The sequence below is a fragment of the Pteronotus mesoamericanus genome, unplaced genomic scaffold (genome assembly GCF_021234165.1).
Source record: "Pteronotus mesoamericanus isolate MK-2021 breed Mesoamerican mustached bat unplaced genomic scaffold, CSHL_Meso_final scaffold_125, whole genome shotgun sequence".
Lineage (NCBI taxonomy): Eukaryota > Metazoa > Chordata > Mammalia > Chiroptera > Mormoopidae > Pteronotus > Pteronotus mesoamericanus.
In genome coordinates, this window is record NW_026555304.1 from 3,610,585 (window position 1) to 3,635,672 (window position 25,088).

At 43.4% G+C, this 25,088-nt stretch overlaps 1 protein-coding gene and 1 pseudogene across 1 annotated transcript in view; one reads left to right on the forward strand and one right to left on the reverse strand.

The window, feature by feature from the left end:
* Positions 1 to 25,088, forward strand: part of CENPP (centromere protein P) — a 329,764-nt gene that overhangs the window by 283,485 nt on the left and 21,191 nt on the right. The gene's annotated exons all lie outside the window — the stretch shown is intronic.
* LOC129082243 (non-POU domain-containing octamer-binding protein-like) lies at positions 14,254 to 15,657 on the reverse strand (annotated as a pseudogene).

Sequence of the window (25,088 nt, forward strand, 5' to 3'; positions counted from 1 at the left end):
TGATATGCTATATTTATAAAGAAAAGAATGTTACCTTGTCAGGTACCCTCAGTTGTTTATCGCTCTAGCCCTACCTCCAAAAGGAAGTTCCAGTATCCTGGCTTAGGGTTCTAGGTACAGGAATAGGAGAGACAAGAGCATTCACCTTGCCAGGACAGTTTCCATTCTAAAGCCCATGAGGAGTGGTGGATGTATGTGAGGGTACAGAAAGAAACATGACACCTGTATTACTAGGAAATTTAAAGGAACAATTATAACTCCATACATGCATGTATCATTTCAGAATTTATAAAGGATATATTTTTTCTATCACCATATATCCCCCTATACCCTCTTCTACCTCCAGCACCAGTCTGCATTCCTACCAACAGTGCCAAAGGGTTCCCCTTTCTCCACATCCTCACCTACATTTGTGTGCTGATTTATTGATGGTAGCCATTCTGACAGGCATGAGGTGGTATCTCACTGTGGTTTTAATTTGCATTTCTTTGATGATTAGTAACATTGAGCATCTTTCCAAATGTCTGTTGGCCATCTGCATATCCTCTTTGGAGAAGTGTCTGTTAGGTCCTTTGCCCATTTTCACATTGGATTGTTTGTTTTTTTGGTATTGAGTCTCATCAGTTCTTTATAAATTTTGGGTATTGACCCCTTATAAGATGTGTCAGCGAATATGTTTTCCCATTGAGCGGGATATCCTTTCATTTTGTTGATGGTTTCCTTTGCTGTGCAAAAATGTTTTAGTTTGATGTAGCCCCACTCATTTATTTTTTCTTTTGTTTCCCTTTCATGAGGATATATCAGAAAAAAATATTGCTATAAGAAATGTCTGAGATTTTACTGTATGTTTTCTTCTAGGATTTTTATGGATTAGGTCTAGCATTTAAGTCTTAAATCCATTCTGTCTTCTTCCATGTGGTATACGAAGGTAGTCTAGCTTCATTTTTTTTTTTTTGCATGTATCTGTCCAGTTTTCCAACACCATTTATTTAATAGACTATCTTTAGCCCATTGTATGTTTTTGACTCCTTTGACAAATATTGATTATAAAGGTATGGGTTTATTTCTGGGCTCTGTATTCTGTTCCTTTAATCTATGTGTCTGTTTTTATGGCAGTATCACCCTTTTCTGACTACTATGGCCTTGTAGTATAGTTTGATATTAGGTAGTGTGATGCCTCCAAGTTTGTTCTTTCTCAAGATCTCTATGGCTGTTTGAGGTCTTTTGTGGTTCCATATAAATTGTTGGAATATTTGTTTCAGTTCTGTGAAATATGCCATTAGTATCTTGATAGGAATTTCACTGAATCTGTAGATTGCTTCAGGTGTTATGGACATTTTAATAATGCTAATTCTTCCTAAACAATATTTTTTAAAGAGAAGAATAAAAGGAACTGCTGAATTGTTTTACCAAGTGGCTATATGATTTTACATTCTTACCAACAATCTATGAGGGTTCCATTTTTCCACATTCTCACCAACACTTGTTGTCTGTCTTTTTTATTATAGCTATTCTAGTGGGTGTGAAACAATTTCAAACTAAGCATCCTGCACTCTGGCCAGGTTTCTCAGTTGGTTGGAGCATCCTGAACACCGAAAGGTTGTGGCTTCAGTCCCTGGTGGGGGCATGTATGGGAGTGAACAGATTGATGTTTCTCTGTCTCTCTCTCTCTCTCTCTCCCCCCGCTTCCTTTCTCTCTCAAATCAATAAACATATCCACAAATGAGTATTTAAAATCAAAAAGCAAAAATATACTTAAGAATCCTGTAAATCTACTTTTTATATAGAACTACTCTACTTCAAGCTGTTTATGATTCAGATTGTTGTTGAATGCCTTTCTAAACTACCTTATCTTACAAAGGGTAGTTGTAATTTAAATTAAGAATAATCATCCCTGGCCGGGTGGCTCAGTTGTTTGGAACATCATCCCCATACACCAAAAGATTGCAGGATTGATCCCCAATCAGGGCACATATGGGAGGCAACCTGTCAATTTTCTCTCTCACATCAATGTTTCACTTTCTTTCTCTCTCTCTCTCTCTCTCTGTCTCTCTCTACTTCCTCCTCTTCTTCTCTCTCAAATCAATAAATATCCTTGGGTGAGAATAAAAGGAAAATAAACAGGACAACCATATGTTCAGATACCCTCTATATCAGTTTTTATTTGATCTTTGATTATGATGTTTTTAATGTGTTTAAAGTAGTATTTTTCTAATAAACACAAACTTTACTGTACCACATCACCACCACCCCTGCAAAAAAGATTGATACATATATTTTGCCCCAAGAAAGTAAAGTTTGTTTAGAAGCATGTTTGAACTAATCAACTTCGCTCATAATTAGTTAAATGATTTCACATGACCTTTACCATGTCTGTATAAGTCGGAGTCTTTAGGCTAGTCATTTAGAAACATCATAATCACTTTCACATGTAAAGGCATGGACAGAAAGGCCCAGATATTAGTAAGTGCTCTTGCAAGTAATGGGAGGGGCTTAGTTGAGGAGGTTCACCTAGTTTGTGTGGGGGTGGAGGGCAAAGGGCTTTCAGGTTCTCTAGCTCTGTTACAAAAATAGTTGTTGACTACTTACTGTAAAGTTTTTTCAAACTGAAACTTTAGTTTTTCTTCTCTGTGCGTTTTCTTGTTTTATAAGAGTCAGTAACATCTGATTAGTATTCATTGCTTATGACAGTTGTAAGTAAAGGACCCTCTTTCTACTACAAATGTATAAACAATGCTTACAGCTATTTGATATAAAAAACTGTGTCATCTTTATTTGCTGAGGCTGAAGTTTGACATTTAGGAAATTGGAATCTCTCCTTTGGCTGTTTTGTTTTTCTTAAATTTTTTTTTTTAATTTTATCTTCACCTGAGGAAAGTTTTTCATTGCTTTTAGAGAGAGAGGAAGAGAGAAACAGAAACATCAATGTGAGAGAAAAACATGGATAGGTTGCCTCCTGGCAGCGCCTAGACGGGGAATGCTCCTGGACAGGGTATCATACATACCCCAACCTGGGATCGAACCTGCAACCTAGGTATCTGCCCTGACCAAGAACTGAACCCACAATTTTTCAGTTACAGTATGACGTTCTAAGCAACAGAGCCACACCGTCTTTTGTTTGTTTGTTTAATTCTTGTTCCTGCATTCTGCACTGGTTGACTTTATTTCTTCCTTATGTTCCAAATCATTGGTTTGAAGCCCGGCTTCCTTCCCTTCATTGTTGGTTCCCTGTGGATTTTTCTTTATTACACTTACTGTAGCCTTCGTTTCTTCCCCTATGTGTTTGCTGTACTCAGTGAGATCTCTAAGCATCCTGATCACTAGTATTTTGAACTCTGCATCTGGTAGATTGGTTATCTCCGTTTCACTTAGTTCTTTTCCTGGAGTTTTGTTCTGTTCTTTCATATGGGCCTTATTTCTTTGTCTCCTCAATTTGACAGCCTCCCTGTGTTTGTTTCTATCTATTAGGTAGAGCAGCTTTGACTCCATCTTGGCACACCTGTTTCCTTGTAAGAAGCAGAGCCTTAGGCATTTGCCAGGGCGGGGCACCCTGCTTCGATACTTTGTGGAGCTGTATGTGGGGAAGGGGCTGGAGAGGTAACAATGCCTTGCTCGGCCCTCTCCCCATCTCCAGTCATCCCCTCACTTCCCGTTTGTGACTGGCCCCCTTCTAGGTGCTGCCCTGGTGCTAATCCCAGAGTGGGTGGGTTTGCATACACTCTAGGGCTCTGCGGGTCTTTAAACAGACTCTCCTAAGAGACCAGCAGTTTCTTCCACTGCCCCAGCCCCCACTGATTTTTACAACCAGAAGCTGAGGCTTTATTATCTGGCCATGGAACGCTAGGCCGTGTGATCTGGCCTGGGGCTGGGATGGCTTGCTCCCTATGTGTCCCTCCCAGTTTTTATCTGCCCCATCTGAACGTGGGATCACCCATTCCACTGGCTGCCACCACCGCTGCCTCACTGCCACCACACCACATCCTCCCTGCCCAGGCTCCCCATCTGTGCTCCTCCTGCCCATCTGGATGAATATTTCTTCCTTAAATCCTTGGTTGTTGGACTTCCATACAGTTCAATTTTCTGGCAGTTCTAGTTTTATTTTGTTTTGAGGTTAGTTGTGAATCTTCTTATGGTTATGCAAGGAGGTGAAACATGTCTACTTATGCCTTCATCTTGGCCAGAAGTCCCGTTTTGTCTTTTTTTAAAAAACGTGGATAGCTTGCCCCAGTCAGTGTTGTTCAGTTGGCTGGAGCATCTTCCTGTGCACCAAGGGAGGGATTACAGGTTCAGTTCCGCTCATGGCTAGGTTGTGGGTTCAGCCCTGGTCCAGGTGCATATGGGAGGCAGCCTGTTGAGGTTTCTCTTACATGGATATGTTTCTCTGCCCGCCCTTTTTCTCCTTCTCTCTCTAAAATCAATAAATATATTTTTAAAAAATAAATAAAAATTAAAAAATAAAAAGTGGACAACTTGATGTTGTTGGCTCTGTTTCCAGATCCTCAGGTTGCCTGCTGCACACGCAACTTTGGACAGTTGTGCAAACCCCTGGGATTCTGGGGCCTCTGTACCCCTCCACTGCTTAGCAACAGCTCTCTGTTCTCAAATAAAGCTAAGAATTGTGCAGGCTTTTTTCATTTCTTTGGTCAGCCTTGGCCTCTGGAAATTAGTATGCTTCTTTAAATATTATTGAAACTTAAAGGATTAGCTGACTTCTCAGTAGAAGGATATTATGAAAGATAAGTAGAAAACTCACAGACATGCAAACAAATGTCTTTACAGCAAAAAAATGTTCATGTAACAAGGATTGATAAGCTGTAGCTTTGGCTCATTTATTTCAAGCGTAATATAACTAATTTTAGTTGAACAAAATCATGTGGACTGTATTTTTAGGACAGAGAAGTGTTAAGCAACTGAACTTTGTGTAAATGAGCCAAGGAGTCAACAGTAAAATCTCCATGTTTTCAGAAAACTTTAAGCCTTTCTACACTTTGAAATATCAAAAGGATAGAAATGCACTGAAAACATTTTTCAGAGTGCGCAGAAAACTAGTCAAAACTCATGTGCAACACGGACTTCTGGCAAGATGAAGGCAAGACTGGTGAGCGGTGCCCGCGTGCTTCAGGACTGCAGTGGCCGGCGCCGGCTGGGCCTTCACGGTAGTAGTCCAGCACAACACGGGTGGGTGTCTCATTGTTACACATGCACACGTGGTGGTAGAGGCTGGCCAGCTCCTCGCTAAAGGTCACCAGCTCATCCTGGGCCACACTCAGGCTGCCTTGTGTCTCACCCGCAACATCACTGACCTTCTTCAGTTCTGTCTGCAGCCGGGCCAGCAGCTCACGGTCCTGGCAGCTGGCCTTCTCCAGCAGGGACACCTTCTCAGTAAGCGCCTGGCTCTCGGCCTCATGTCGGCCCTTCTCCTCCGCATGCCAAGCCTCGCTGGCTTCGTGTGCACTGCGTAGGGCCTTCAGCTGCTCCCGGAGCTCACCAGCCTCTGCCAGAGCCACACGGTACTTGCAGGCCAGGATCTCAGGCCCATTGATGTCCACCTCATAGTAGTCACCATCCTCATGGCTGTCGTGCTCCTTCTCACTGTCCAGGGCTGTGCGCCGCTCCTTGCCAGCCTGCAGGCGCTGCAGAGTACTCAGGCTCTCCGTGAGGCGGTTCACCTCCTCACGCTGCTCTGACAGGGTCCCCCGAGCCTGCTCCAGCTGCTTCTGTGCGTCCTGCAGTGTTGCTAGCAGGCCTGCCTTCTCCCGCTCCATCTGAAAAGGCATAGAGCGGCATAGAGCGAGCCTGTCAAGAGCCTGCAGGGACCCCCAGACAGTCCCAGTAATGACCCCACCCATCTCCCTGTTGGCCTGTCTGTGACACTGTCGGGACAAATGTCTCAGGGACTGGGCAGTTCTTACTAAATGCTGTTGTTGCTATATGTTACAATGTAGCACAGTATTTTGCAGAAACAACTGTAAATTAAGATGAGTTTGACAGGAGCTGAACAGGATAAATGCCTGCAAAGAAATCAATGTGTAATTGACCAAATAATGCATATAAGCAATAGCTAAGCCTCCCTTCTGGGAGGGAGGCAGAGCTTCGGATATGAATTCCGTCTCCTTTAATTGCTGCAAGTAAATAAAACGATTTTGCAGTAACCCTGTCCCCGAGTTCAGTAACATGTCTGGGTAGGGGTGCCATGTGTGGGGCCATTGTTGGTCACCCCCCGCCCGGAGGCTTGGGAGGCCAGGTGCGACCCTCCTCAGAGACATGCAAATTGAAGGGCCACGGTACAGACCCTGGGATTCCATTCAGTCGGGACACAAAATCCTGATGTGAAGTGCCCACAAAAGAGAGAGAGGAAGACTACAAGTGGGCACCACAGAGGGAACATAACAACACCTTGGGCAGCACTGAGACTTCAATCTCATAAGCAGGAGCCCACTACTCTGGGTTCCTCCTACCTGTAATGCTGCAGTTCCACTTACGTAGCAACACAGTTTAAGATAAATATGAGATAACGTAGGTAACATCAACAAAGTGTTGTCGGGGGTGGGGCAGAAATAGAGGTGGACCTCCCTGCCTGCCCACCCACTCACCTGCATCAGCTGCTGCTTCAGCTTCTGGATCTCGGAGAGATTAAGCTCACTGAGGAGGTCAGACACGAGGCTGGGGCAAGGCGGGGCCAGGCTGTCCTTGGTGGGTGTGGAGGTCTTGTTGTCCAGTGGCAGCTTGGCCAGACAGCTGTGCTCAAAGCCATTGGCCAGGGTCTCAGCATCATCATTGAGCTTGAGGCCTTCCAGGGAAACATGAAGCTGACTGGTATAGAGGGAGTCATTGATGCTCATATAGTGTGACAGCTCCTTGCGCAGGCTGTTCTTCTGCTCCCTTTCCGTCTTCAGTGTCTCCAATGCCTCCTCCAGCTGCCTCTCTGAGATCTCCTTGAGCCGGATGGCATCCTCCAGCTGGCTGTTGAGGTACTCCGTTTCTTCCTCCAGACGCTTGATCTCATGCTTGAGGCCCTCAAACTCCACCTGAGAAAAAAAGGATGATCCTCTTCTAAGCCTGAGTGATCAGAAGGAAGCACCAGCATGCTGACTCCATGGCTGAGCATGAGGTGTGAACAATCAGGACAAGTGTGCATAGTGTGTGAGCAGTGCAAAAGCCAGAACGCATCCACACTGAAAATTTGTTAGATGATGTAGTATGTTACCAACTGTATAATGATCTGAAATTCTACAAAACTACCTAACATTAATCGTTAACTAAATATTTTAACATAAAGTATGTATCTAGATGTGTGGTATAACCATTAATTCTAAACGTATTTCAAAAACAAAGAAACTGCAATTCCTACTGAAGCAGGATTTGCCATAGCCACTCCACACCCACACCTATAGACGCCCAAGCAAATGGGAGAGGCCGAATCCTGCTGCAACTGTATTTGCAGATAGACGAAGAAGAAGCAGGCAGCTTCCGGCCAAGATGGAGGCATAGGTAGGTACACTTTGCCTCCACGCACAACCAAAAGAAGGATATCAACAAATTTAAAAACAAAAAATAACCAGAATTCTCAGAAAATCAAGCTGTGCAGAAGTCCAACAACCAAGGAACTAAAGAAGAAACATTCATCCAGACTGGTAGGAGGGGCACAGACGGGCAGCCAGAACAGAGAGGACATGTGGCAAGGGGGTGGCTGGCAGACCAAGCATTCCCATATTTGCATGCGGATAAAGCATGAAGAACAGCTGGAGAATGACAGACTGCAGTCCAGAGTTCCAGTGAGGGAAAAGAAAGCCTCAAAACCTCTAGCTGGAAAAAACTGTGGGGTGTGGCAGCAGGAGAAACTCCCAGCCTCACAGGAGTCTGTTAGAGAAACCCACAGAGTCCCAGAACACACACAAACCCACCCACTCAGGAATCAGCACTAGAAGGGCCCAATTTGCTTGTGGGTAGTGGAGGAAGTGACTGAAAGCCTGCTGAGAGCCAAACAAGCAATATTGTTCTCTCTCAGACCCATTTCCCACACACAACATCACAAGGCAGCGCCCTGGGTTGCCCCACCCTGGTGAATACCTAAGGCTCTGCCCCTCCCCACGTAACAGGTGCACTGAGACAAATATGGCCCAAATGAAAGAACAGATCAAAGCTCTAAAAATAGAACTAAGTGATGAACAGACAGCCAACCTATCAGATGCCCAGTTCAAAACACTGGTAATCTGGATGCTCAATGAATTGGCTGAGTATGGTCGCAAAATGGAGGAAAAAATGAAGGCTATGCAAAGTGAAATGAAGAAAGATAGGGAACCAACAGGAAAGGGAAGGAAACTGGGACTCAAATCAACAACTGGGAGCAAAAGGAAGAGATAAACATTCAACCAGAACAGAATGAAAAAACAAGAATTCAAAAAAATGAGGAGAGGCTTAGAAACCTCTGGGACAATTTTAAACGTTCCAACATCTGAATCATAGAGGTGCAAGAAGGAGAAGAGGAAGAGCAAGAAATTGAAAACTTATTTCAAAAAATAATGTAGGAGAACTTCCCCAGTCAGGCCAAGGAAATCGATTTCCAGGAGATCCAGGAAGCTCAGAAAGTTTCAAAAAAGTTGGACCCAAGGAAACACACACCAAAGCACATCATAATTACATTATCCAAGATTAAGGAGGGTACCTTAAAAGCAGCCAGAGAAAAAGAGAGAATTACTTACAAAGGAGTTCCCTTAAGACTATCAGCTGATTTCTCAAAAAGAAACCTTGCAGGCAAGAAGGGGCCAGGAAGAAGTTTTCAAGGTCACGAAAGACAAGGACCTACATCCAAGATGATTCTATCCAGTACAGCTATCATTTAGAATGAAAGGGCCAATAAAGGGCTTCCCAGACAAGGTCAAGTTAAAGGAGTTCATCATCACCAAGCTCTTAATATGAAATGTTAAAGGGACTTATCAAAGAAAGAGAAGAAGGTCAAAACTATAAACAGTAAAATGACAAACTCACAACTAGCAAAAACTGAACCTAAAATAAAACAAAAACATACTAAGCAAACAACTGGAACAGGAACAGAATCATAGAAATGGAGATCATAGGAGAATGGGAAGGGGAAGAATGGGGAAAAAGGTAGAGGGAATAAGCAACATAAATAGTAGGTACAAAATCAGCAGGGGGAGGTTAAGAATAGCATAGGAAATGGAGAGGCCAAAGAACTTGTATGTACGATCCATGGACATGAGCTAAGGAGGCGGGGGTGGGCGGCGCAGGGGGAATACTGGGGCGGCGGGGGGGGGCAGTACAGGATGGAGGGGAATAAAGGGGAGAAAAAATGGGATAGCTGTAATAGCAAAATCAATAAAATATATATTAAAAACAATAGAACAAGAAAAAGAATCAATGGGAGTGCTTTGTATAGGAAGCTAATGTCTGCCACATTAAAAACAAAAATCATGTGCTACAGGGGAAAGATATCCAAAAACTACGTATTGACAAATGTACCCTTGTCTATTAATCATGACCAAAGAAAAGGCATAGAGACTGCTCCCCAAAACAGTATTTCAGATAACTTCACATCAAGAAAGTTTCTCAGATTTCTAGCCTTATCCAGGAACATCAGGAAAAGCAAAATAGATGTTAAGTCCTTTTTACCAAATCCTAGAGCATCTGTACACAATATTTAATGCATTTATTGTCACTGCTCTCCAGGACAGATATGCTGAAACTATGAATCATTGTAAGATCCATCTTGCCAATTCATAGATGGTCTGTAAGGAGATGAATAAATGCAAGCACTTTCAGTGTTTGCTACTGTGCTGGTATCTGTCTTGAGTCTCAGGTCAAGCCCAGGATCAGCTGGCCCCTCCCTCCTGCTCCTCAGCAGTGGGGATGGTGACAGTGGGGGTGGGGCTGCTGATGTGGTTTGTGGCCAGGCAACAACAAGTGTTATTCTAGGACACAAAGAACAACTATGCATTTTCTCTTAAGATTCTTTACGTGAAAAGTTTAAGTCCTTTATTAAGACATCTAAGCATAATATTTCAACCTGTAGCAGGACATAAAGGAGATTATATAGAACAAGCATCTAGGTAAATTTTCCTACCTTTCTCATTAACCTCAAATGTCATGTGGGATCCTGGGTGGGAATCCTAAAATAGATAAAGGATATTAAGTAAAAATTAAGGAAAGCTGAATAAAGTATAGAATTTAGTTAAAAAAGTGAGATACTGCCCTAACTGGTGTGGCTCTGTGGGTTGGGCTTCATCCTGCAAACCAAAATTTGCAAGGTGTAAGAGGCAACCGATCAACGTTTCTCTCCTTCCTTTTTTCCCTCCCTTCCCCTGTCTCTAAAAAGCAAATAAGTGAAACTTTAAAAATAAAATAAAAGTGATGCACCAATATTGGTCCATTACTTATAACTAATAGATCACACCAATGTCTGATGTTAGTAATAATATGAGAACTCTGTCCTGTCTTCCCAAATTGTTAACCTAAAACTACTCTAAAAAATAAAGTTTTACAAAATTTAATAGAGGGTCTTATGAAGCCCATACACAGAGGGTTCCTGAAGCATAAGCTTTATTGGTTTCAGGGTGAATTTATTCTGACCTCCTCTACTCTGATTAGGGCTGAGCTTGGAGCATGGATCACCTGAAATTTGCTTCAGGAAAGGCATTAAGACCCCTTTGGGCTCTGGGTCATTGGAGCAACTTTCCATGTCTCTGGCCCTTGTTTTTCTTATTTTTAAATGTTTTCAATTACAATTTACACTCAATATCATTTTGCATTAGTTTCAGGTGTAAGTTTTTCTCTTATTTTTAAAATGGACATAATTTTGTATTCCCACCTCATAAAGGTGTCCTGTGCTTCAATATGTAAAGCTCTGGCAAATCTAGAACTATTTCGCAAACAGAATAAACTATTATTGTCTTTTGGATTGTCTCACCAATGCTTGTTTTAATTATTTTGCCCAATTTTCATTTTATTTTATTTTTCCTTAACCATCAACTTTTGATGTAATGCAAAATTTTAGCCACTTAAAATTTCATTCACATAAGTTATTTTGCCCCAGAGGCGGAGGTTTGCTCCATTACTAAGGACTTGTGTTGACCTGATGATTCATATTTTTGCTTCCTCTTTTTAAAAATGGAAGGCATGTAACTAACATAGGACCCTAGAGTACAAGTTTGGATATATATTATTAGTGCTATTAAAAATATAATGTAAATATTATTTAAAACTTAACTTCTATATCCAAACTATTCATCAAGTATGAGGAAAAACTTAAAATATTATTGAATATGAGGGACCTCAAAAATGGAATATTGAAACACATAGCCCTTTGTAGGCATTCTGCCAAAGCCTTTGTGAAATGACAGTAGAAGGGTTTTTAAAAGACACTAGTGCATAAAGCTAAAAATGGGTGGGAGGAAGGCCACAATACATTAATGTACTAGAAGCCAGGAAGCAGGTGAAAGTGTGGTATTTGATGAAAAGACCAGAGAACACAGAGACCCAAACCTTGAAGAAGGCTGATTTGTTCTGTGTAACCTCTGAAAGTAGACCTTTGGTTAAGTAAAGAATTAGTGGAAAGTCTACATAAGACTCAGCCCATCCCTACCCTGAGAGAAGGTCTATCTGAAAAAGATAGGAATGTCCAGAAAGGGCCTGGACTCTGGGCCCTGCCTCCTCTGGAGAGAAAAATAAGGACTTTTAATTTTTTTTTAAAAAAGGCACAGCAGTTTCTTTGACTATATCAGGAGCCCTTTATACTTGGGGACTTAGGTCTTATTCATGTCTGGCACAGGATGTGGAATGTATGAACAAACTTTTAGGAGCAGTTATGTTTCCCAAGAAAAATGTTTTTGCTTCTGCCATCAAAGTCAGTTGCCAACATGAATTATGTTGCAAGAAGATTTTAATAACTCTTGACCTGTGCATTAAAACTATACTTGAATTTAGAAATGTTATATGGTAGAATGTTCACAAGCTCAGGTTTTGGAATATGATTGCCAATCAATTTACATGTGCAATCTTGAGTAAGTGTCTCAATGTTTCCAGCCTCAGTTTCATTTAAATAATTGTATCGATGATTCATTCAGCTGTTGTGAGGGTTGAATGAGGTAATGCGTGTCAAGGACATAGGGCCTGCAAAGGTTGTGTGTGGCAGTGTGTATATGATTTGTCTTTTTTAAAAAAGAAATGTAAGACCTTAAAAGTTAGAGTCTGTGATTCCATGAAAAAATTTTAAATGAGAGCATAATAAATTTACATTGTAACCAGTTTCAATATTTTGGACAACAGTACTTGGAGATTTATAAACTAATGAGAGCAGGGGTGTCCAACCTATTGGTGTCTCTGGGCCATACTTGAAGAAGGGTTGTCTTGGGCCACACGTTAAATACAGAAACACTAACGAAAACAAAAAAAATCTCGTGTTTTAAGTAAATTAATGATTTTTTGTTGAGCCGCATTCATAGCCATCCTGACCGCAGTTTGGTCACCCACCCTTAGTAATGATAAAATTGCCAGTAATACCTGGAATATTACTTTCATTATCTGCTATTTTGCTTGCATAATTACATCTGAATAACTGTATGAAGAGAAAGTTGTGAATTTACCTTTGAAGAGTTTCTAGCATAGATTATTATATTTATGTATCTGTGTGTATTCAGCTTCTTAATTATATTTCTGACTCTTAAACCAGTTTGGCTCAAACCTTTTTAATTAGTCTAGGAGGGAACAGAACTACTTTTCAAAACACACAGTTGCTACCTGATTATCTTAGAATGACACTCTTAAAAATAGAACTATTTCCAGGACTTACACCACCCCCCGGCCCCCTTATTATGTTTGTCTTGTCATCTAAATGGGGTGAGTCTTAAAAAATATACTTTATTGATTATGCTATTTCAATTGTCCCAATTTTCTCCATTTGCCCATCTCCTCCTAGTACCCCCTTTTCCCTCCAGCAGTTCCCCCGCTTAGTTCATGTTCATGGACCATGCATGTAAGTTCTTTGGCTATTCCATTTCCTACACTGTCTTTAACATCCCCCTGTCTTAACATCTATTTTGTACTTACCAATTTGTGCTTCTTAGTCCCTCCACTTTTGCCCCTAGTCTCCCCCTTACCCATCCCCAGTGATAACTCTGCATATGACCTCCATATCTTTGATTCTGTACCTGTTCTGCTTGTTTGCTTAGTCTGTTACTTAGATTCAATTACTGAGAGTTGTGAATTTATTGCCATTTTAATGTTCATTGTTTTGATCTTTTTCTTATATAATTCCCTATAATAATGGCTTGGTGATGATGAACTCCTTTAGTTTTATCCTGTCTGGGAGGCACTTTATCTTCAATTCCTTCTTTTTTTTTTTTTTTTTTTTTTTTTTTTTTTGGATACTGCACTACTGCTCCATCTTTCAGAAAGACGCCAAAGGTATCAGGGACAAATCAAACACAGTACACCAATTAAAAATATGCACAGCATAACTACCTAAGATAGGAAAGGCTAAGAGCTACTGTCCAACATTCAGCATTCAGCAACCCTGTTCTCAAGATTGTACTAGGCCTATCAAGAAAAGCTGTGAACAGCGCCATCAGACACAAAAACAGCCATTCCTGGGTCATCCTTACCCAAGAAAAAGATGGAGGCGAGTTAACACAACAATTTTTTTTAAAGATATACTAAAATGAAAACCTCTATGAGAAAATGTCTCCCTTAGGACATGAAGGGATGATATATGGGATATAACAGAACCGTATGCATGTTATCTGTGACCTCTGTGGACGTTTGCCTGAATTCCCACCTGGGAGTGAATCGAGGGAAGGGCCTAAGGCCATTGGGGGATGTCTGTGGGTTTTGTGGTATATGTGACAGTGTCTCTGGGGTTGGGGAATTTAAAAATGAGAAAGCAAATACAACAGGTTAAACAAAGAATGGAATGATCAAGATTAATGGGAGCTCTAACTGGATCCACTTTACCATTGTTCCTTCTCTCCTAGGTCCTCAGTAATCACATGAGACTTCAGGAATGTACCACAAAGATATGATTAAATAATGTACCACACAGAATTCATTTGTTAAATATCACCCCTCCCTTGCCCCCTTATTATGTCTGTCTCCAGCATATTCTCTAGAGTGGTACAGGCAGGGAAGATCTAACTATTGGGAGGAATCCCTAACACTTTTCCAGGGTAGAATTCCAGCTAGTCCAAAAAGGGTCCTTCTCTTACAGGTTTTGGGAAACTAGACAATGCAATTTTATCAGTATCAGCAACCTTTGTTTAGAGCAAATTCAGCTCCAGGAACTGCACAGTTGAATGCAGGAGGGGTTCCACCAATTGCCTCTACTCCCTCCATTGTAGCAGCTTGGCCAAAGCATTGTGTAATTGGTGGGGTCAATCGCAAGGTTCCCTCTGGCATCATAGTGGCAGGTCCTGGAGGAGCTGGGGTACCAGCATGCACAGGAGCAGGAGGCATGGCGCCTCTGCTATTTATGCCCACAGTACCTCCCGTAGCCATCTGGCCCATCTGTATCTCCTGCTCTCTCACATAAGAGAAGGTTCCCTTGAATCCTTCTTGCTGTTGCTGCATCATTTTCCTGCTGTCACCGCAACTCTTCCTTACAGCACCCGTGCACCTCTTCCTGCCTGAGCTCCAGCTGCTTTCGCTTTTGTACTTCTTGGTTGTGCAGCTCTTCCATCCTCTTAAGTTCTTCTTGACACCTCATCAGATCCCCTCACTAGCATGAACTGGTGCCCATGGCGAGCAGCTTCCATCTCCATCTCCAGTGTTTCACAAGCTTCCTTGATGTTGTGGTCCACTTGGTCCTGGCTGCTGTTTCTCCATCTTATTGAGTGCCTTCCAGCGCACGGCATACTCATACTCAAAGGAGCCAGGCTATGCAAATCTAGGGGGCTGCTCCTGCTCCTTGTGAAATTGCTGGTTCTTTAAAACCAGCTTCTCTGGAAGTCCCTCTTCATCATCGAACTGGGCCATGGGCTCCACAGTTACAGGGCAAGGAAATGTAGTTAGCAGGAAGGAGCCTTCACTGAACCTGGCCAGAGCTTTCTGAGCAGCTGGCTTCCCTGAGAATGCAGCAATGCCTTTTCCTGATGGCCCTCCTCAATCATTCACAATGATGACGGCCCTCTCCACCTGGCCAAACACAAAAGTCTTCCTCCAGCAGTTCACTGGACACATACTGAGGAAGGTTTCTAACCATAGGGGATGCACTATGGCAGGCAAAGCGCACATGCAGATCTTTCCATGGAGTGGCATGTTGTCCAGCTCCTCTTTCACAATCTCTGCTAGGGTTCTTGTTTCCAAGCAGATAAAGCCAAAGCCCTTACCTTATGAATGAAGACTTCACCTGCCTTCCCATATTTCTCAAATAGTTTCCTCATTTCCTCCTCAGTGATGTCAGGGGGAAGATTGCCCACAAAGAACTGGCTATGTTGGGTGAAGCATCTTCTCTCCTGGTTTCCTAAAATTCTTTAGGTCAATAGTTAAGCCTTCATTTTGGCTGTTGGTTTGTTGCCCATTTGCAGGTATTGGTGGCAGCAGTGGCTGCTGCTGCTGCAGCTGCTGCTGCTGTTGCTGCTGGTGATGCTGATGATGCTTCCTTAGAGCATGGTTTTGCTTCGCCAAGTTAAAGGTTTTATTGCTCTGCATTTTTTAACCCCTCTACTGACCATTCTTTCATCAGAGTAACAGCAACACTACACGGCCTCTACCGTCCCCTGCTCTTCAATTCTAAATGATAACGTTGCTTAATAGAGTAATCTAGGGTGTAGGTTCTGGCTTTTCATCACTTTGAATACTTCTTGCCAGTCCCTTCTAGCCTGCAAAATTTCTCTTGAGAAATCAGCTGACAGTTTTACGGGAATTCCTTCGTAGGTATCTCCCTGCTTTTCTTTTGCTGCTTTTAAGATTCTCTCTTTATTTCTACTCTTTGGCATTTTAATTATGATGTGTCTTGGTGTGGTCCTCTTTGGGTCTACTTTGTTTGGGACTGTCTGTGCTTCCTGCACTTGTATGTCTAGTTCCTTCACCATATTGGGGAAATATTCTTTCATTTTTTTTTTCAAATTAAGTTTTCAATTTCTTGCTCTTCATCTCCTTCTGGAACCCCTATGATTCAGATATTGGTATGTGTAGAGATGTCCCAGAGGCTCCTTAGCCTGTTCTTGTTTTTAAAAATTTTTTCTTCTTGCTCTTCTGATTGAATGCTTTTTTCTTCCTTGTGTTTCAAATCATTGATTTCATTCTTAGCTTCATTCTCTCCACTGTTGGTTCCCTGTAGATTTTTCTTTATTTCACTTAATGTAATCTTCATTTCTGCCTGGGTCTTTTTTATATTTTGAAGTACCCAGTGATTTCCTGGAGCATCCTGATCACCAGTGTTTTGAACTCTGCATCTGATAGGTTCCTTATCTCCATTTTCTTTTGTTCTTTTTCTGGAGTTTTGTTCTCTTATTTCATTTCAGCCACATTTCTTTCTCTCCTAATTTTGGCAGCCTGCCTGTGTTTGCTCCTTTGTATTAGCTAGAGCTGTTTTGACTCCCTGTCTTAGTAGCGTGGCATGTTGTGGAAAAGTTCACCTGTAAGTTGTATGGGGTGTAGTCTTAAGTATCTCCAGGGGGGGAGAACCAGCGTCACCACCCTGTGGCTCTCTGTTGGGGAGGGCTCAGAGAGGGGACAATGCTGCTGCCTGGCCTCTGAAGTTTTGCCTGGGAGGAAGCTGTCTCCTGGCACTAACCCTGTTGCCATTGACTTCAGTTCCTCCCTGTATGCCACTCGTGCCCTTCCAGCTGTTACCCTGGTGCTGAATTTCAGAGTGGGTGTATCTGCATAAGTCCTAGGTCTGTTGAGGATCCTTTAAGAGGAATCTCTGCAGAATCCCACAGTTTCTTCTGGGGCACCATCTCCCACTGGTTTTTATGGCCAGAAGTTATGAGCACTTACCTTCCTGGTGCTGGAATTCTGGGCTGGGTGGTCTAGTCGGTATGGGATCCCTTGCTCCCAAGGTATCCCTTCTGATTTTTATCCACAACTTGTGGATGTGGGACTGCCCATTCCTCATCTCTGTGCCTCTCTATGCTGCTCTGCATCTCCACACCTCTCCACGCCTCTCCATACATCTCCACATCTCTGCTCCTCCAACCTGTCTGGATTAATGTAGCTTCTTCAAATCCATGGTTGTCGAACTTCCGTATACCTCAATTTTCTGACAATTCCGGGTGATATTTGTAGTCTAGTTGTAATTCTTGCTGTAGTTGTACAAGGTAAGGCATGTTTACCTATGTCTCCATCTTGACAGAAAGTTGATTTATCTGAATGGGGTGATTTAATGGGTACATTTGCCTTCAGATTGACTGCAGGGCTTGTGTCCCTTCACTGTACATGTGACTGAATTTGCTTGCCTGATTTTCCCCTTCTTTTCTGAAACTGTAAGGTGTAGAAGACTTATATTTGTAAGCTTTATTCCTTTCTTGGATTCCCACACCCCCCTCTATGTTCTTCCGATTCCTTTTTAGACAAGGCCATATTTCATGTTGTGATCTCTCCTATCAGCAACTCCTTGCTGTGCTGCTTGCTCTGGAGGGTTTTTAAAAACTGGCTGAGGAGAAGGTCCAAGCATGTGGTGTGTTGGAGAGTCCCAGCATGTTCTGCCTGCCTGGTCTGGCCTGGCCAAGGCAGGGGCAGCTCTCACTCTTCCCATGGATCCCTGGGATTGGGAAGAAATGGGTGAGTACAAAAGTTCATGCTCCCCCTCACCTCTGTCATCCCCACTCCTCAGAGCTGCCTTCAGTAATTGCTCCAGCAAAGGTAGAGGTAGTGGGGAAAACCCACTGTGGATACGTTACTGAACAAAAATGGGGATCCAAAAAGGGGGTTGGTCTGCCTACCACCACAAAAGCCAAACTTCTGAGGCAGGTGCTGGTGCAAAAGGAAAGAGGTTTATTCTGGTGCCACGCAACTTGGGAGAATGATGGACTCTAGTCTCAAAAACCATATCGTCTTTCTGCTCAGGCCTGCAGTTCTTATACAGCTAGGGAAGGGAGGCCCTATTTTCCCTAACCCAATTACCTTTCTAGTTTTTGGTGTTCTGGGGACTCTATCCATTCATACTTCTCGCTTTCTATGTGCTTGCCGTAAGAACCTCCCCCTGAGCTGTTTTGGTCAATAGACAATGGGTGATCCCTATGGTCCTCTGACTACTGTCTATGGTAATGGGCTGTCTGTGAGTAGGGATTGTGCCAGGATGGAGAAATTAGATGGGGAGGTAAAACATCCTGACTTTATTTAGGGGGATTTGGAGAGTGCTGTGCTGACATCAGAAAAGGCAGTATTGGTCTCACCATTGAACAGATTCAGTTGGAATAAAGTCAAAAGATAGGGCATTCTCTGTGACAGGCCAACTTCAGAACATGCTGTGTCTCCTGGGACAGATATTGTTATTAGTACCAGAGATTACAGACAAACAACAAATAAAATTTAAACATGCAATTATAAAATAAGTAACTGAGGATTTTTGAGGACTTATTTCTAGTTTAATATAATTAAAATGAAATAAGAAAAAATAAAGCAAAAAAATAAGGAAAGAAGTGTGCTCTCTGAGAACCACTCAGCAACCTGTACAGCGCAGATATGACCCTTGAACTGGACCCTGATGGGAGTCCTGGAAATAAGAAGGGATCTGAGAAATGAAAAATAGAGTACAAAAGAAGGGAAGGAAGGAAGTACATTTCAGTCTTAGGGTTAAAGATAACACTGTCCTGGGTGAAACAGATAGATATGTGTGAGGGGGTGAGAATCTTATTGAGCAGAAAAGTCCTACCGTGTATCCCGGTTTATTTCAAGGGCTACGAAGGACAAATGTCGGGGCCATATCTGCCCCCTCCACAGACTTCCCGTTCAGGACTGCATAATCTGGGGTAGCTGGTTTGCTACTCTAGCCCCATTGCTTCCTCTTCCTGGTGGCACAGCAACCATTCGTGTGGAACTTTCTGTTAATATAGCCCCACCAAGTCTTCACTTTTAGTGAAGTCTTCACTTCACTAGCATTTTAGCAAAAATGCTAGTGGAATATATTTCCAATAAAGTGAGTCCCTGAGATCCTCTGGTTCTTCCCAAGTCTCACAAAGCAAGAAAAGGGGGTGAAGAGAGGATGGAGTAAAGTGGCTGGTCTGTTCTGGAGTGACTCGGGGGTGAAGAAGGTGCCAGAGCAGGCCACACACTAGGGTGGGGCAGTGGAGAACATTTGGACAGGCCCTTGGGGGTTTCTGGGACATAATACCAGGAGACGCCCATGAGTCACACCCAGAGGTTTATGTGTGATCCACAGTCAGTGCTGCAATGGCCTGCTGCTTTTCTTGGGTTTATGAGCCACCATGGGCTTGGAGTACAGGTTTTCTGGTTGGTTGTTTTACTAAGCAACCTTTTGGGCACTTTTTTTTTTACCTCTCTCTGGATCAGAAATACCCTAACAGAGCTACTGAACATTTCCCAATCATTTCTTGCACAGTTCCTGTGGTACAGGCCCCCCAGGAGCCTGTATCTAAGAGAGGATGGGGGCACTTTGTTAACCCACCCATGAGTCTGTCTCTGCCCCCAACCTAGCAAGCTGCTGTGCCTTATTTTTACCCACCAAAGCTTCTCGTGTGTAGACACGTGTGGAGCTGTGTCTGTTTGTGTCTCATCACCAGGAACACATCCAGGAAAGTTGGGGCAGTGTGGTTTCCAAGAGGTAATTCCACAGCATAGCACTTCATCTTACTTCATGGGATGTTTACTTTAACCACATGGTCTAGGAAAACTAGTGAAAATAAAGTCCACACACAGTCTTCCCATCCTCTGTGTAATCAAAACTTAAAAGTAGGGCCCCTGTTATCCAGTGTGTAGCTTGAGGGGTTTTGTTAAAATTTCTCTTGGTCAGTGTATCATGAGTACACTTGGTTAAAATGAGAAGCTTCCAGCTCTTCTGGTTACTGTGCTAATTAGGAAACTTACAAACGCGATTTTAAATGCTGCAGCCAGCGGTTCTGTTATGCAGACGGTTATGATGACCTGACGGATTTCCTCTTCAGAGCTGTCCTAGAATAACCATCCCTTCCCTGTGATCGCTGATCACAGACTGAGACCCTCCTCACAGCCACAGTCCTTAGGACACCCTGGCCAGCGCATACCCAGAAAATTTCATCAGTGAATGCCATGAGTGCCTGGGGTGCTTGTGTACGTTGCTGTATATTGTATATGTTGTCTCTTCCCTCACAGAGGCGTCAGTGTGGGGCACTTCTGGGAGACTGTAAACTGATCCAGTAAATTCATTGAGGATGAAGGCTAGAAGACTCCGGGGCATGGACCGAGGTGTTGGAGTGGTGTTGTGCCTGTTTGTTGTTGTTTTTTAAATATGTGTGCAAAGGAGAATGCAGGAAGGGCCGTGATGTGTGTGCTGGTGCGAGTGTCACACCACCGTGTTTCCGAGCTCTTCCCCCTGAGAGGGCCTGGAAGCACTAAAGCCCCAGGAGCCATGAGCCCTTCACTTGTGGAAGAAATGCTGACTCCCATTGAGCATTGAGTAAAGTAGTATCCTGTGAGTCAACACTGATGAAGAGGAGGCAGTTCACTGATGTGGAGGAAATGAGGGACATTAACCCTTTGGCGGCCGTTATGTCGTGAGTGCACAGACAGCAAGAAACCAAACAGTAGCCCAGTCTCAGGATGTCCCCTTGGAAAACACCAGTTAAAGAGGAAAAAGGGTGACTCTGGGGCTCTGCCACAGCAGCGTTTCCATGGTGCTCATGGTGCAGCAGAAGTGCACTGAGGCCCATGCACAGCCTTAGAGGTCTACACGGTCCATATTGCTGAGCCTGAAAGCAGGGCAGATGGGGGCATGGGGCTTGCAGTGGGCACAGTGAGGAGCTGAGAACATCTGAAAGGGGCATTTTCTGCCTGGGATGTCTATATTTTGGTAAAGCAGGAGGATGGCCCCATTTGGGGAAACACCCACTGAGTGTCCAGGGAATGGAAACAAGTGACAGTGGGTGTCATGATTGTGGGTCAGCATTGCTGGGAGGTGAGAGAAGGTCCACCCAGCAGAACAGCTGCAGCCCCAGAGCCCTGGAACCATACACGATTATTACATGGCATCTGCAACCATATAGTCTAAAATGGTGTAAAGAAATTCCACCCATGTCTTGCACAGAGGAACCACTTAATATTTGTTAGTTTCATCTTCCAACATGAGAGATCACTATTCTCCTCCATGTGGATGTCAGGCATTTCTAAGCTTTCTGACACTGGGGACAATTGGAACACTTGTCTCAGAATTCTGGGGTGCGGGTGCAGTGCAGGCAGGTGCCCAGTGTCCCCCCAACACCCGGAACATCGTTTGCCTTCTGCCAGTGGACCCCCAGCCTAACCCCGACCCACCCCACTGGGAGCTGCTGTGGGCCATTCCTGGGCTGTAGGTGGGCAGCTTCTCACTTCGTCCTTCACCCAGCTCTTTGGAGTCCATCTGCTGTGTCAAATGACAGAAATAATATTATTTAGTAATGAGTTGGATGTCCTTTATTTAAGAAAACTCCATAAATTGGGGGTGTTCAGTGCCTCGCAAGCAGGGAGCACTCTTTCTGAGGGGAGTGGCTGAGAACATTAACAAGGGCCACATGAGACAGAGCAAATCCTGTTTTCTCCAGTACAATGACAGGTTTAGACTTCTGCCCTAAGCCAGGCCTCTGGGGCAGCTGAGCCTCAAGGGCACCTCCATTTTGTGGAACTTGATCTACAAACCTATTTCTGCTCCATCAGTGCCACCCAGTCCATCCCTGCGCTGCAATGAATGACTGTTGGCCTCCTGCCTGCTCTCTCCTGGGCCATTCGGTCAGCACACATGTGTGCCAGAACCTCACATTCCTGCTGCCAGCACACACTGGCTCTCTGCTTCTCCTAGCAACAAGGCTCCTGGGAAACTCCTTGGCCCTGGGTCTCACCTCACCTTGGGTCCTCCACCCACCAGAGTCTAGGACAAGGCCCTGTAGCCCATGACAGAGCTACAGGGTCACTGACTCCTTCCTCCCAGAGCCTTGTCTGTGATACCTGCTACACCTTGGGTACTTCGTCCACAGACTGACATGGCACCAGGAGCGCTACATCTTCCTACCACACCACCTCTCCCCGCCAGCACCATTGCATATAGCGAGTCTTCCACATCCCCACATACAGCAAGCCCTCTCTGTTCCTTTTCTGGGATACATACTGCTGTCAAAACCAGGCCACAATCTGTCAACCCTGGCCACAGGTCCCCTTGCTTTGCCCACGTTACCTCCTCTACTCTCCAAAGCATGGCAGTCAATATCATGCTTTCAGAATGCAAGTAAGACTACATGTCATTGTTGGCATATGTGCCTGCATGTCCTGGCCTGACCACCTCCCCTCTTCATCTGTACTGTTTTCCATGTTACCACTTGGTATTGCTTTGTGTAGCCTCAACAAGCCAACTTGTTCCTGATATAGGCTGGCACTATGCTGTTTGTTCGAGGCCTGGAATCCACCCACCCGCCTGTCTTCCCATCATTGCCATAGGAACCTGAGTGTCCCCTACCCAAGAAGGGCCCCCTGACCACTCACCTCCCAGCACTCACCACTACATATCTATATGTTCCTCACCACTAGATCTGCACTTCTAAAACAATTCTTGGCACAAAGTAGCCTGGGCAAAGGCTGCTGTTCACGTTGGGGAATGGGGCTGCTCAAGTTTGCAAGAAGAGAGGAGAATAACTTACAGGAACAAGCTATGAGTCAGGGGTGTGGCCTCTGTTTAAAGACAGATTTATTGAGGTCTAATTTAAATACAATAAAATGTACGCTTTTTAACTGTAGTAGTTGCTGAGTTCTGACAGATATCTTTCCATTTAGTCTTTTGCCCTGGTGACTCCTGGTCTGTTCTCTTCTTTTCTATAATCTCATAACTGGAATGATATATAGTGTGTGTGGTCTTTCATGTCTGGCTTCTTTCACTGGGCATATTGCTTCTGAGGTTTATCCATGTTGTGTGGAAAACGTTGCTAAACATCATCCCATTGCATGGCTGGCACCCATTGCTTCCACACCCACTAGGGAAAGAAAGGATTACTCACTCTCTAGTTTTGGGGTTCTTAGTAATCTTTGTATGCAAATCTTTGTATGGACATATGTTTTCATTTTTCTTGGATAAATACTTAGAAGTAGGACTACGGGATCACATGGTAAGTGTATGTCTAACTTTATAAGAAGCTGCCAGATTTACCTAATTCACAGCAGCAATGTATAATAGGTCCAGTTGCTCTTCAACTTTGCGAAACTGTGGCATTCTTAGTCTTTTTGATGTTAGCCATTCTGGTAGGTTCCTTGTGTTATCTCACTGTGGTTTTAATTTGCATTTCCCTAACAATTGGTGGTATTCTTTTCCCTTCCACATCTCTCTTTTTTTTATTGTTCAATACATTTGCATCCATTTTTCCACTGCCACTCCTCCCTGCTCCACCCACCCCCACCTCCCACCCTCACTCTTTCATCACTTTGGATTTGTCCATGGGTCCTTTATACATGTTCCTTGATTTGACTCTTTCCCTTCTGTTCCCCATTACCTTCCTCCCTCCTTCGCTCTCGTTACTGTTGGTTTGTTTTTTCATTCAATGTTGCTGGTTATATTTTCTTGCTTGTTTGTTTTGTTGATTAGGTACCACTTATAGGTGAGATCATATGGTATTACTCTTTCACCCCTTGCCTTATTTCAATTAGCAAAATGCTCTCCAGTTTCATCCATGCTGTCACGAAGGGTAATAGGTCTTTCTTTACTTAATAGGTATTACATTGTGTAAATGTACCACAGTTTTTGATCCACTCATTTATTGATGGGCACTTAGGTTGCTCCCAGCACTTGGCTATTGTAAACTGTGCTGCGATGAACACTGGGGTGCATAGGTTCTTTTGAATTGGTGTTCTGGGGTTCTTAGGGTATAGTCCCAGCAGCGGAATCACTGGGTCAAAAAGGCAGTTCCATTTTTAGCTTTTTGAGGAAATTCCAAACTGTTTCCCATGGTGACTGCACCAGTCTGCATTCCCACCCAACAATGTACAAGGGTCCCGTTTTCTCCACAGCCGCACCGCCACTTGTTCGTTGATTTGTCGATGATGGCCATTCTGACCAGTGTGAAGTGGTATCTCATTGTGGTTTTAATTTGAATCTCTCTGATGGCTAGTGATGCTGAGCACCCTTTCATATGTCTCTGGGCCCTGTGTATGTCCTCCTTGGAGAAATGTCTGTTCAGGTCCTTTGCCCATTTTTTAATTGGATTGTTTGTCTTCTTGGAGTGGAGTCGTGTGAGTTCTTTATATACTTTGGAGATCAAACTCCTGTCTGAGGTACCATTGGAAAATATATTTTTCCATACAGTTGGTTCCCTTTTCATTGTGCTGACATTTTCTTTAGCCGTGCAGAAGCTTCTTATTTTGTTTATTCCTTCCTTTATTTCCCTTGCTCTAGGGCACATATCGGTAAAAATATTGCTGCATGGGATATCTGAGAGTTTCCTGCCTATGTTCTCCTCTAGGACTTTTATGGTGTCATGACTTATATTTAAGTCTTTTATCCATCTTGAGTTTATTTTTGTGTATGGTGTCACTTAGTGGTCAAATTTCAATTATTTGCATGTAGTTGTCCAGCTCTCCCAATACCATTTGTTGAAGAGGCTATTTCTACTCCATTTTACGCTTCTGCACCCTTTGTCAAATATTAATTGACTATAGAGACATGGGCTTATTTCTGGGCTCTCTATTCTGTTCCATTGATTTATGTGCCCACTCTTATGCCAATACCAGACTGTTTTGATTACAGTGCCCTTGTAATATAGTTTGATGTCAAGTATCGTGATCCCTCCTACTTTGTTTTTCTTTCTCAAAATTGCTGTGGCTATTCGGGGTCGTTTATGGTCCCATATAAACTTTTGAATGTTTGTTCTATATCTGTGAAATATGTGATTGGTATCTAAATGGGGATTGAATTGAATCTATAAATTGCTTTGGGTAGTATGGACATTTTGATGATGTTAATTCTTCCA